A 13621-nucleotide genomic window follows, 5' to 3' on the forward strand; every position below is an offset into this window, starting at 1 on the left:
TTTTTTCCTCAAGGAACCCAGTATGGTTTTTAAAAATAATTACAAAGTTATGTATATTTATATTGGAAAATAAACTGGAATAATGATAATTTAAATCTATAAAATTACATCTTTGCCATCTTTTCCCATCAGAATCAAGTTTAATCCCCTAACACTGAATGCAGTGCCTTGTTCATACTAGATGTTCTATCACTATTGAATGAATGGATAGTCTTACATCTCTGAGTTGGAGCTGTAGACAAGCACCAGACTGTGGATTTTTTTTTTTTTAAGATTTTATTTATTTATTTGACAGAGAGAGAGAGATCACAAGTAGGCAGAGAGGCAGGCAGAGAGAGGAGAAAGCAGGTTCCCCATGGAGCAGAGAGCCCAATGGAGGGCTCGATCCTAAGACCCTGGGATCATGACCCAAGCCAAAGACAGAGATTTAACCCACTGAGTCACCCAGGCGCCCCTGTGGATGGTTTTGAATCCCACACTGAAGAGCTCTTATTTTGAACTGAGAAATGTCTTCATTAAATTCACACAGTCATGTGGAATTTGGAGCTGAATATTGGAATTAGTGGTGGGTGATGGGGAGGGAAACTGAGGGAACAGAACTAGGGAAATAAGTTAGGTGGATTCCATAATAGTTTGAAGGGTGTTATCTTCTTAACCACATTTCTGCTTACTTTATTGCCTCTAATGATGTCCCACAATGAAGGGGAAAAAGGAGGCAAGAGAAGCAGAACGAGAACAAGGAATGTAATCTTGATTATTTGTTGAAATCCCGAGTTTTGCTTGATTCGTGCTAGGTGATTCCAAGCATCTGGATATTTTCTTATTTTATGGACAAAACAAGCCTATGATCTGGACACCGTGGCCCACTGTCCTTTCCAGTAAGGGAATTGAAGCTAAGGATGATAAACTACATTTGAAACCTCCTCTAGATACTGAATATTACAGTGATTTTCAAACCAAAGTTTATATGACTACAAAGCCCCTTTTCCATCTGGTAAACCATATTTCCTGTCCAGATAGAAAAGAGAAAAAAAAGTCATACTTCTTAGTGTTACACTCAAGGTTCCTCACACTGTGCAGTACTAGGATCACAATGAAGAACCACCTTCAAAATATATATTTTTTAATTGAACTGTCCCAGCTCATCATCCCTTCCCCTTGATGATGTTGGAATCAATGTCTACTTTCCTTTGTTTCTAACATTATATATATATATATATATATATATATATATATATATATATGCATATATATATATACACTTATGCATATATATATACACTTATTTTTATATTTTAGTATTATACATTTTATATAAAATATACATTTTTAAATTGTGACATAATTGACTTACAACACTATATAAATTTAGGTGTCCAGGACAATGATTTGACATTTGTATATATTGCAGGATGGTCACAATGAATCTAGTTCACATCCATCCCAACACAAGGTTATAATTTTTTTTGTATATATTATATAATATCTTCATACTACCTTTGATGCCTAGAAAAGAACCTCATGATTTGCAGGAGAATTATGCTGAACTGACTTTTCCCCAGTAGCCTGATAGCATCCTTCTCAATCCTCCCTATCTGAGAACTTGAAATTTTCAGGGATTCACAGGTACAGAATCCGTCAGCACCAGAGCACGAATGAACAGGTGATTCTTGAGAGAACAATCCTTTCTTACTCAGGCCCCGCGTTCAGCCACAGAGTCAGTTTTCTCATTCCATCGTCTGCCTGTCTCATTTTTCTCCAAAAGAGGCTGGAGTCCTCTTTAGAGAGTACAGAATCTAACTGGTTGTTTCCACAGATCAGATTATCTGGACAAGTTCAGGGGCAGTGTATGAAGGGAAATGAAAGATAATACCCAAGAGTACTGGGTTATAACGAAAAAAAAAAAAAGGAAGAAATTAAGTGAAAAGAGCACCTAATAAGTAGAAATGTGGAATAACCTTGTAAATGAGGTTGACAGCACCTTTTCTTCTGGAGTCAAAATAGAACAGAACAAATCACTGAAGAGCTTTTGTGCGAGGCAGTCCTGAGTGTCACGCTGGTGAATGTGCTGACCTCTTCAGCTCCCTAATTTCTATGGCTCCGAGAGCTAACATTCCCCGCTGCCTCACTGGAAGAAAGAGAGACATCTCTTAATGATATTACTGAACACTGACCTTTTCGAGAAAAAGAAGCCTAGACAGTTATTAATTAAAAAAAGAGGAGTGACTACAATGTAGCTCAGATATGAGGAGATCCCAGTTTCAAGGCCGTGCGCAAGTTCAATGTATATTTGAAAAAAGAGGGGTGACTACAATGTAGCTCAGATATGAACCTGGAGATCCCAATTTCAAGGCCGTGCGCAAGTTCGATGTATATTTAATCGAAGAACAGCTTCCTTCTGGTATCAGTGCTCAGATTTGTAAGTTGCAACGGCAGAAACAGTCATGAAAACCTCAATTCCCTATTTGTGTTTGCTGTCATCTTCACTGCTACCCGGTATGCTAAAAATAGTATTAGGCATTGTATTTTGAATCTAAAAGGAAAAAAAAAATGTGTGTAGAATTTCCAGCTGGCATATTACGCTTTGAAAATGGTCTATATACTACAAATGGAGTGATATATATATATATATATATATATATATATATATATATATATTATAATGGAGGGATGACCAAAGTATATAATGTGTGTTGTGTCTGCTCTGTGAAGACTGCTTTGATCTGGGGGAGCCTGGGTGGCCAGTCGGTTAAGAGTCTGCCTTTGGCTCAGGTCATGATCCCAGGGTCCTGGGATTGAGTCCCACATCGGTCTCCCTATTTGGCGGGGAGCTTGCTTCTCCTTCTCCCCCTGCCTACAGCTCTCTTCTTCTTGTGCTCTCTTTTTCTGTCAAATAAATAAACAAAATCTTAAAAAAAAAAAAAAGACTGCTCTGATCTGAAAGATGAGAGTTTTTAAAAAATTAACATATGATGTATTATTTGCTTCAGGGGTACAGGTCTGTGAATCACGGGTCTTACACAATTCATAGCACTCACCATAACCCATACCTTCCCAATGTCCATCATCCAGCCACACTACCCCCACATCCCCCAGCAACTCTTGGTTTGTTTCCTGAGATTAAGAGTCTCTTATGGTTTGTCTCCCTCTCAATCCCATCTTGTTTCATTTTTTCCTTGCCTACCCCCACAACAATGAGGAATTCTCAAATTCCTCATATCAGAAATATCATATGATAATTGTCTTTCTCTGATTGACTTATTTTGCTTAGCCTAATACCCTCTAGTTCCATGAAAGATGGGATTTTTGATTCAGATCCCCACTTAACCAAGATAAGAGTTAGCTGTGTGATTTGAGGCAGATCAGTTTACCTTTATTGATCCCAGATTCCTGATTTGTAAAATTAGGGTCCTCTCATCTAAAAGCCTGTGGTAGGCAGAATGATGGCCCTCCAAAGATGCCTGTGTCCTAATTCCCAGAACCTGCACACGTTAGGTTCCATGGAAAGGGGAGTTAAAGCTGCAGGTGAAATTAAGGTTGCTAATGGGTGTACCTCAAGATGGGGGGAATATCCCAGATTCTCAGGGTGGGCTCAATATCATCACCAGAAATCTTGTAAGTGGAGGAAGGAAGCAGGAGAGAGACAGAGAACCAGAGAAGTGACAGTATGAGAATGATGCCCAACCTTGCTCACTTTGAAGCTGGAGGAAAGGCCACAAATCAAGGAATGTGGGCAGCCTACAGTAACTAGAAAAGGCAAGGACAGGGATTCTCCCCAGGGACTCCAGAGAGAACACAGTACTGTCAGCACCTTAATCTTAGCCTCGGTTGGCTTCTCCTTTCAGGTCTCTGCCCTCCAGAACCATAACAGAAAATGTGCGTTTTTTTTTTTAATTTATTTTTAATCTTTTTTTTTTCTTAATTTCTTTTCAGCATAACAGTATTCATTGTTTTTGCATCACACCCAGTGCTCCATGCAATCCGTGCCCTCTCTAATACCCACCACCTGGCTCCCCCAACCTCCCACCCCCCGCCCCTTCAAAACCCTCAGGTTGTTTTTCAGAGTCCATAGTCTCTCATGGTTCACCTCCCCTTCCAATTTCCCTCAACTCCCTTCTCCTCTCCATCTCTCCATGTCCTCCATGTTATTTGTTATGCTCCACAGATAAGTGAAACCATATACACTATAGAGTATTACGCGTGTTAAGCTGTTAAGTTTGTAGTACTTTGTTAGAGTCACAATACAGAGCCCTGTGAGAGCCAGTAGTGATGCAGATGATACAACTTTTCTGGATGAACTTCTGGGAGTCCTAGCTTTCACTATTCATTTCCTTCCCCTGACTGGCAGATCTCCACTCACAGTGTTAACTGGCAAATTTTATAATCAGAAGGATAAATGATAGCCTTCAACTTAGGGGAAGCAAATTAACTTTGGGCAGGCAGTTGGGGCTTAAAAGCAAAGTGGCATCTTGGCAGTTTTTTCTGTGGCTGCCAAGTCAAAGAGAGGTGGTTTGCTTTATTTTGTAACTTTTAAAATTTTTTTTATTTATTTGTCAAAGAGAAAGGAAGAGAGCACAAGCAGGGGGAGAGGCAGAGAGAGAGAGAGAGAGAGAAGCAGACTCCCTGCTGAGTGAAGGGCCCAATGTGGAACTCGGTCCCAAGACCCTGGGATCATAACCTGAGCCAAAGGCAGATGCTCAACTGACTGAGTCACCCAGGAGTCCCACAGGTGGTTTGCTTTAAAGAAGCAGGCTTTCGTGTAGGTGTGCTGACAGCAGACAGTACAAAAAAGAAAAATAGAAGTTTCCTGATTTTTAACCATATTATTAGTAAATAATTATTAACTTACATCTTATTTTCCAAACCCTATGCCTCCTTTATCTCACTGTACTAACTAATAATGCCCTTAAGCTTCTGTTACATAATAGGGAAGATAGTGGGCAACCTTGTCTTTTTCCTCATTCAGTGGAAAAGATGATACAGCCTATAGTGTTTCCCAGTAAGTAATATGTCAGTTTGGGGGAAGAGGTATTTATTATTATGTTGAAGATGTATCTACCAATTTATATTTTATTTAATGTTTTTACATGCATGGTTGTTGAATTTTGTTAAATACATTTCTCATCAAAGTTGCAAAATTTTCCTACATAGTTCTATTAATATGATAGACTGCATTCATCAATTTCTAATGGAACTTACATTTTAGGAGTGTTCTAGAGAACAAATAAACAAATGAAATGTATTATATGTCACGTGGTGATTGATTCTGGAAATGGAGATGGGCCATAGCTTGCAGGTGGGGAGAAGTGAGGATGCAAATACTTTACGTGCAATAAATGCTGAACTCATTTATTCCTTTATTTATTCAATACTGTTTGAATATCTGTATTTTGAACATCCACATTCATTAATTTCTATACTCAACAGTCATTTTGAGTACCCTGTGATACCTAGTTTATAACAGGGATGTAATTTAGAAACAGGAATAAGATAAAATATCCGCCTCCCAGGGCTCCCTAAGTTGTGTGGAAGGACCCAATGGAAGGAAGAGAAATCTGTGAAATGTTTCAAAACCAATAAGAAGGAGTTAACGTACCACCCTTCCATACAGGAATGTTCTCAGACTATCCAAAACTCACCACCCCTTGTCCCTCTTCTTGGAGAGACGTTCAGGATCGCCAGAGGGAAAGTTGAGTGATCCAGCAAATCACATGCCTTTCAAGATAGGGAAGCCTATGTTTGTTGGTTCACCAAAACATGTTAGTGACATATTACTCCTGTTTTCTTCATATTCTGCAATGTCTGTTCTGGGGCTGTGGTAGACATTGGCTTTGACTACCTTACTTTTTAGCTGTATGTCTTTCTTAGGGGAAGATAGGAAGAACTGTAATACATCTTCTAAATCTATGGAGTGAGTTTCCACAAATCTAGCATCCAGGCAAGATTCATGGGTATCTTCCTTCAGTAATTTGTGACATACTGACACTGGGCAGCAGTAACTAGGTGCTCTCTATGTTGACGGGCAGCAGCACTAACATTCTTCCTGCTCAGTTGGCAGTGTTGTTTACCCTTTTTAGAAAGGCAATGTAAACCCTTACACTCATTTAATGCCATCCCAAAAGATGAGTGAGTCATTTCTCTCCTATTTTTCAGTACAACACCAAAATCATCTATTTTCTGTGTCGGATTCAGAGAAGCCTGCCTTTCATGGACAGTGGGGCAGTGGCGTTCACACACTGAACCTGACATCTGGCCCTATCACTTTTAGGAATTACCTTGCCTTGTTGTGGGCTGCCACTGCCTTGCTGACTCTTCAGCAGAATTGACTCAAAGGATGACCTTGACCCCTCCCCAACTTTACTTCCCTCTCGTAGCTTAGACCCATCATAGAGTGATATGTCCTTTCAGTTTTTTCTTCTTCAATTTCTATTTTTAAATGGCAAATAACTAGCAGTCTTTCATGAAGCAGGTCCCAAGTTTCTACTAAAAAGAATCAAAAAAGAAAAAGATGAGAAAACCAACATTGGGTGAATCCAATGGAAGAACATTAACCATCATAGTTCATTCTGCCTCATGGACCTTTCAATGATCTCCTCTTATGAAGGAGAGCCTGATTAAAAATGCAGGGGAGTAACTCATTCCAGGGTATATACCAACCAGGACTGTGAACAGCTACTCCTCTAATGCATTTATTAATTTCTCATTATTTATGAAGCATCAAATGTATGCCATGTAATCTAGGTGGTCCAGATAAAGCAAGTTATAAGACAAAAAAAAAAACAAAAAACAAAAACAAAACAAAAACAACAACCATGTGTTCATGAAGATTACATTTTATTAAGGGATAAGACAACAAATAAAAAAAAAACAAAAGATTGTGCCGGTGCTGTGGGGAAATATAAAGATAGTAAAGGGAAAGGGAAATGTTGGGAGTTAGTCTTCTTGTTTAAAGCCCTGAGGGGAGTCCCAAGGTTCTAAAGTATGGGGATCTCTAGTAAAAGATGTTTCTGGAAGTTGGTGTTGTAAATCATAAATCCATGAGGTGGTGACTTGGTTATATGTTTGGAAAATAACAATCAAAAAAAGGCAAGGTTGGTCAGATTGAGATCAGAGAGACACAGAGAGCTGGATTGTAGAGAGTGAGAGTTCACTGTAAGGACCTGACTTCTCCTTTAAGTGAGATTGGAAGCCACTAGAGCGTGTTGAGGGTAAGAATGTTATAATCCCATTTACCTTTTTTTTTAGTGGTGATCCCAGCTGCTGTGTTATGAAGGAACAGTAGAGAGATGGGCAAGAAAAGATGTAAAGAGATCAGCCGGGGGTAGGGGGTAGTGGGGGTTGTTCCCAGGTGGAGAGTTATGGCACCTGGAGTAGCAAGCATGATGGTGAGAGGGTTGCAGACTCTGGAAACATCTTTAAAGATTAAGCCAGCAAGATTTGCCAATCAATTGCATGTAGAATGTAAAAGAAACAAACAGAAAGAAGCCAAGGATATTCTAAGGTATTTTGATCAAGCACTTAGAAGAATGGAAATAATCATTGCTATGGACTGAATTGTGCCCTCCCAAAAGTCATAGGATGAAGCCCAAACTACCCCCCCATGTGACCTTGAAGGTGATTAGGCTAACTAATGAGATCATAAGAGTGGAGCTCATAGGGCAGTTGTCCTTTTAAAAGAGGAAAAGACTTTGTTTCTGTTATGTGTGGACACAATAAAAATACAGCTCTCTACAGGCCAGAAAGAAGGCCCTCATCAGAAGTCAAATCAGCTAACACTTGGTCTTGGACTCCCCAGCCTCCAGAACTATGAGCAATAAGTTTCTGGGTCTTAAGCTACCCAGTCTATGATATTTTACTATGGTCACATGAACAAACTAATTCAGTCATTAACCTACAAGTAAAAAGGGTATTTTTTGGGGTCAAATATGAGGGAGAAAATAGCCATTCTTGTTATGGATGCATGCTGTTTGATATGCCCATTGACTATCAACATGAAGATATTGTACAGGCAGTTGGATAAATGAGTCTGCCATTCAGAGGAGTGCTCAGGGTAGACATAAAATTTTATTTATATTTATAAATTGTATTTAAATCCATGAGACTAGATATTAGGGAGTGAGTGTATGTGGAGAAGAGAAAAATTCTGTGCACTGAGCACTGCACCATGTCCACACTAAGAAGGCAGTGACATGAAGACAAATGTAAAGGGACAGAGAGAGGTGCCAGCTGGAGAGGAGAACCGAGAAGGCAGAGCTTTCTAGAAGGCAATTAAAGAAGTGTTTTGACAGGGAGACTATATCAACTGTGTCAAAGTCTACATATGTCAGATGTCAGGTAACGAGGACTAACAATTGATCACTGGATTTGCCATTGTGGAGGAAGGTCATTGGTAAATTGTCATGAGTGGTTTTAGTGCAGCGTTGGGATGCTGGTCTGAAGGGAGTGGATAAAGGGCATGGCATAGGAAACTGAAGACGAAGAGCGCCAACTCCTATGTTGAGGTATGATGTATAGGTGTCAAGGCCCATCAGACATGGTGTGTAGCCATTCTGAAACAAAAGGTCTAGTGAGACAGGCATGCTGGGGATGACAGATTTTCATAAGTTCTATTAATTTAAAGTATAAAAACCAAAAGAAGAAACAAGTAATAGAGCTGAGAGGATACCACTATGCCCTCTTCCTGTCTAAATGTAGACAAGTTCCATTGGATGAATATCTGCTTTACCTGGTAAACACTGGGGGCTTAAAAGAATAACCTGTGCAGCTGATGTGGTTGTGAAAACAGTATCAGGCCAGAGCCCTGACAAGTCATGTACTCTGCCTGTTGCCAAGCAGGGACACTTGATGACTTTCAAAACCTCATGTCTTTTGAGTACAGAGGACAGCCTATGTACAGAGCCTATGACAATATATTAGAGAATAAGAATAAGGAGAAAATCCTGAAGTGTAAGAGAAAGATATATATGAGAATTATCTACTGCTGGCCTTAGAATGAAATGTTTGGACTCTGGAATCCTTCTAGAATGCAAAGAGAAAAAGTTTTATAAGACAGGTGAAGAATGCCATTGGGATGTAATAAGTTGACTGGGAACTCGAAGAAAATAAATTGCAAAGGGGAGGTAGAAGATATAAGAAGGACCACAGGAAATGCAAATGAAGTGAGGTTTAAAGCTATATCATAAAGAAAGTGAAATCCAACTTTAAAGTATAAAATTTTATATCAGTTACGCAGAGGACAAAATTGATTAGCTTTCCAGGAATACTAAAGGAAAGGACAAGCAGATGAAAACAAAGGGCTGTAGACATAGAGGAGTAAGATTGGAAATCCAGCTTGGTAAATATTCTGAAAACATTAATAATCAAAAATTTCAGAAAATCATCCCATGTTGAATTTTTCCCTGGTATTTTTTTTTTTCAGACTGAAAAATTCCAATCAAAACTGATGTGAAGGGACACTTCCAAATTTTTGAATTGTAATGTTACATAATGTAAGCTTCATTATCAGACATCAAGGTGTATGATGACATATGATAATTAAACAAGTATAGAACTGTCCCAAAAGTCAATATATAGACCTAGATCAATGGACTAGGTAGGATAAAGAACCCAGGAAAAGACCCACAAAAATGCAGAAATATAATATATGATATATGACAGATGGGGCATTAACACCAAAGGGAGAAAAGTAGACTAATTTGATAATGTTGCTTCAATAATTTTTTATAACACATAAAAATGATATAATTTTACTTCACATGATACACAAAAATACATTCCAGGTGAATTAATGGCTTAATGTGCAAATTTTAAAAACGTTTGAAGACAGTGTTGTGACTTTAAGGAGGAAAGAAGACCCCACAAAACCCAAGTCACTAAATAAAAAAGGATACATTGACTATTTTCAAATTGTATACTTTTTTTTTCAGAAAAAGACATTATAAAAATTATAAGAAGCAATCAAAAAGAAAAAAAAAAACATGAATAGGTAACACACAGGTAAAACAAAGCCTTATTGGACAATAAACAAATTGGAAAAGATGTCCAGCCTTGCTAGTAACCAGAGAAGTAAAAATAAGACCCATAATGAGATACATTTTATATGCAACAGCAAGGCAAAAATGAAACATTCTGACAAAACCAAGTGTTTGCAGGGATGCAAATGAAGTTGGAAATCCAGCTGCCATGGGTGTGGGTGGAACTGTAAATTGGTGTTGTCTTCTGAGTTACAGACCCTAGCGACCCTTTTATGAGTAAATATGTACAAGACTCTTTACAGCCACATTGTCTGTAATAGTAAAAAAGAACCTAAATGACCTTTTACAGGAGAATGAACACATTAGTTGTACTCTATTCAATACTACTTTGAAGTTACTCAAATGAAAGCATATATATCAATATAAAAAATCTTAAAAACATCACGTTGAGTGAAACAAGCAATTTGCAGAATAGTGTGTGGAATATATCATTTTCATAAGGCTTAAAACATGCAAAACACCTATATATGGTTTATGGATATGTATTGTGTCTATGTACATACCCACGGGTGTGTATGTGTGTGTGTGTGTATAGTAAAGTGCATATGTAATAATTTTTTTAAATGTGGGGAAAGATAAATGCTCAATTTAGGATAGCAGTTAACTCTGGTGGCCAGAGAAAAACCTTCATTTATCTTCATGAGGCTGTATTTCATAAGCAAGAGAAGGCACTTTGGTGTTTTTATGATTGTTTATACCACTGGCAAGCACAAGATATTCAATATAATAATATATGACTATAATAATAATAATACCCATGTACAATTCCAGATTACTTCTGTGAACCTTGGGAAGTATGTATTGTAATGGTGGGATAAAGGTGAAGGTGAATAAAATGTGCTGACTTTCTGTATCTTACATTTTAGAAATAAATATAGCATTTCATTTGCCACTGATAATGAGAGAAATAGAGGTTAAGAGGTTTTTTTAAGCTTAGTAATTTTTTATTTGTAGAATTAAAAAAATGAGATATATGAATTATCCAAAACACCAGGAAAATAAAAGCAAATGAAACTTTGTTCTTATATAAAATGACATAAAAGAACAAGGAAGCACAAAGGCAAAAAAGCACAAAGGCGAGTAATAAAAGAAATGTCAACCACAGCAGTTGGATAGAAAACCCCTTCACTGGAATAGCCAATACTTGACCTGCTTGGGTTAAGAATTTCTTCTGGGATTAAGAAATCTTAATCTCAAAGTATGTTTTTATGTGTTTCAGTGAACTCTGGTACAGTATAAATTTAGGGATTAAAAATTAAAATAAATTTAAGAAGGATATTTGGATTAGAAAAACTTGTATTTTACCTTAATATGCCTTGCCAATCAATTGAAAAATGAAAATATCTGTTATAGCTTTGCTTCTGGGTTTATCTATATATATGTGTGTGAAAAGAAAGAAAGACAGTTTCTGTAATGAAAGAACATAAATTCAGTTTCTTATCAATATTTATGACAAAAGGACAGAACTTCAAATTTTCACTAATTCTCTTAAGGAGGTAATTTAGAATCAAGCAATAATATTAAAAATGACATGTTAAATGAAAAGCGGTGGAAAAATAACCAATCAGAATGATAGCTTGACAGGCAATAAAACATAATGGTTAAGATCATAAATACCAGAGCTAGTCGGTCTGTGTTTGAATCTCAGCTCTGATACTGACTAGTTTATAACCTTTGTAAGCTACTTGACTATTCTGTGCCTAGTTTGCTCATCTGTCAAATAAGAACCCAGACGTGGTATTCAAAATACTCATCTGCTAATAAATTAATGTAAATTACTATTTAAATGAATAGGTAGATTGAAATATATTCCCTTTTATTTTCTAAATATGTTGCACAGAATATATAGTGAAGTGTTACTAAGTATTACTAAGTAAAATGTTACAGGGTAGATTATCAAGTTACTTGATTAATTCACAAATCATTTGTTAATTTTAAGAAATTATTACTGTGACTTTCTGTTTAACCGAGTTGTCACTGGTTAAATGAGACTCCTCTTAAGCCACGATTTGACTTAGGATCTGCATCAAAATTTCCCAGCAGCCCTAGTACATTGATTGTTATTAGGTTCTTGACATCTAGCACTTTGTTGCAGCCAGAAGATGGCTGGACCCTTGCCTGTAAGGCATAGGCAGGTATTCACTTAGATGCTAAAGCACCCTGTGTTGCTTGAACCTTGGTCCATGTGACATCCTGCTATTAATGATGCCTGTTTCGCCACTTGGTTGGCTGTGCCTGCCAGTGGTGCTTCCCAGGAGCAGCTAGCAGGTCCTGTAGATAGATACCTGTGCTGTCAAACCATCTAACCTACGTCTGCAGGGATGCTGTAGCCTTGGTTGGGCTCAGCAGCCATCTTCTCTCCTACCTCCCAGCATCACTTCCAGACCCATGACTTGTCTCTCAGCCTTCTGCTGAGTGACGTCATGTGGTCATCTGTGGTCTCAATAATTAGAGTTGCTCTTTACCAGCCAATAGGAGTGGGTGACAGTGTTTTTCTGACTCTCTGACAGTATTATGTATACCACTGGAATTAGAGAATCATAGAGAACCTTGTGGGATGTTTGTGAGGACTACACAGGGTAGTTCAGGTAAAGCTCTTACAATATGCCTCACATGTAACAATCACCCAACTAATATTAACTGATATTAGCTAAATTTATTTTAACATTTAAAAAGCTGAAAGAGGGTACAACACAGTTTTCATAGAAAAAAGAAAATCCCACTAGCATTAAATCATTGCTCTTGCTGTAAATTTGTTGATCAAATTTCTCTTCCAGGAGCACCTGGGTGGCTCAGTGGGTTAAAGCCTCTGCTTTCAGCTCGGGTCATGATCCCAGTCGGGCTCTCTGCTCAGCAGGAAGCCTGCTTCCCCTCCTCTTTCTTTGCCTTCCTCTCTGCCTACTTGTGATCTCTGTCTGTCAAGTAAATCAAATCTTTAAAAAAAAATTTGTCTTCCAGGGTGTACTGCCTGAGTATCTCTAGTGCAGCGATACATGATATTTATTTTGTGAAATTTATGGTATTTTCAATATAGTATAACAAATGGAATGGTTGTATGGGTACAGAATGGTTGTCAGTGTATCAGCTGTTATCCCTGTGGTAGCTGGCTGACTGAGAGCTGTGGCTTGCTGCCCATGTCCAACATCACGAGAGAGGATCAGAGGATTGGACTACACATTGCTAGCCCAAGTAGATATTGATATTCAAAATCTGAAGTGGGGTTTCTACCGAATGTGTGTCAATTTCACACTACTATAAACTAGAAAAATCATAAGTCAAACTGTCATTAAGTTGTGGATCATCTTTACTCAGACTGTATTCCGTAGCAACAACAAAAACAACCAGCTTGTTTTTTTTTTTTAATTTATTTATTTTCTGCATAACAGTATTCATTATTTTTTCACCACACCCAGTGCTCCATGCAATCCATGCCCTCTCTAATACCCACCACCTGGTACCCCAACCTCCCACCCACCCATCAATTCAAACCCCTCAGATTGTTTTTTAGAGTTCGTAGTCTCTCATGGTTCACCTCCCCTTCCATTTTCCCCCAACTCCCTTCTCCTCTCTAACTCCCCATGTCCTCC

This window comes from Mustela nigripes, chromosome 3 (genome assembly GCF_022355385.1).
Source record: "Mustela nigripes isolate SB6536 chromosome 3, MUSNIG.SB6536, whole genome shotgun sequence".
Classification (NCBI taxonomy): Eukaryota; Metazoa; Chordata; class Mammalia; order Carnivora; family Mustelidae; genus Mustela; species Mustela nigripes.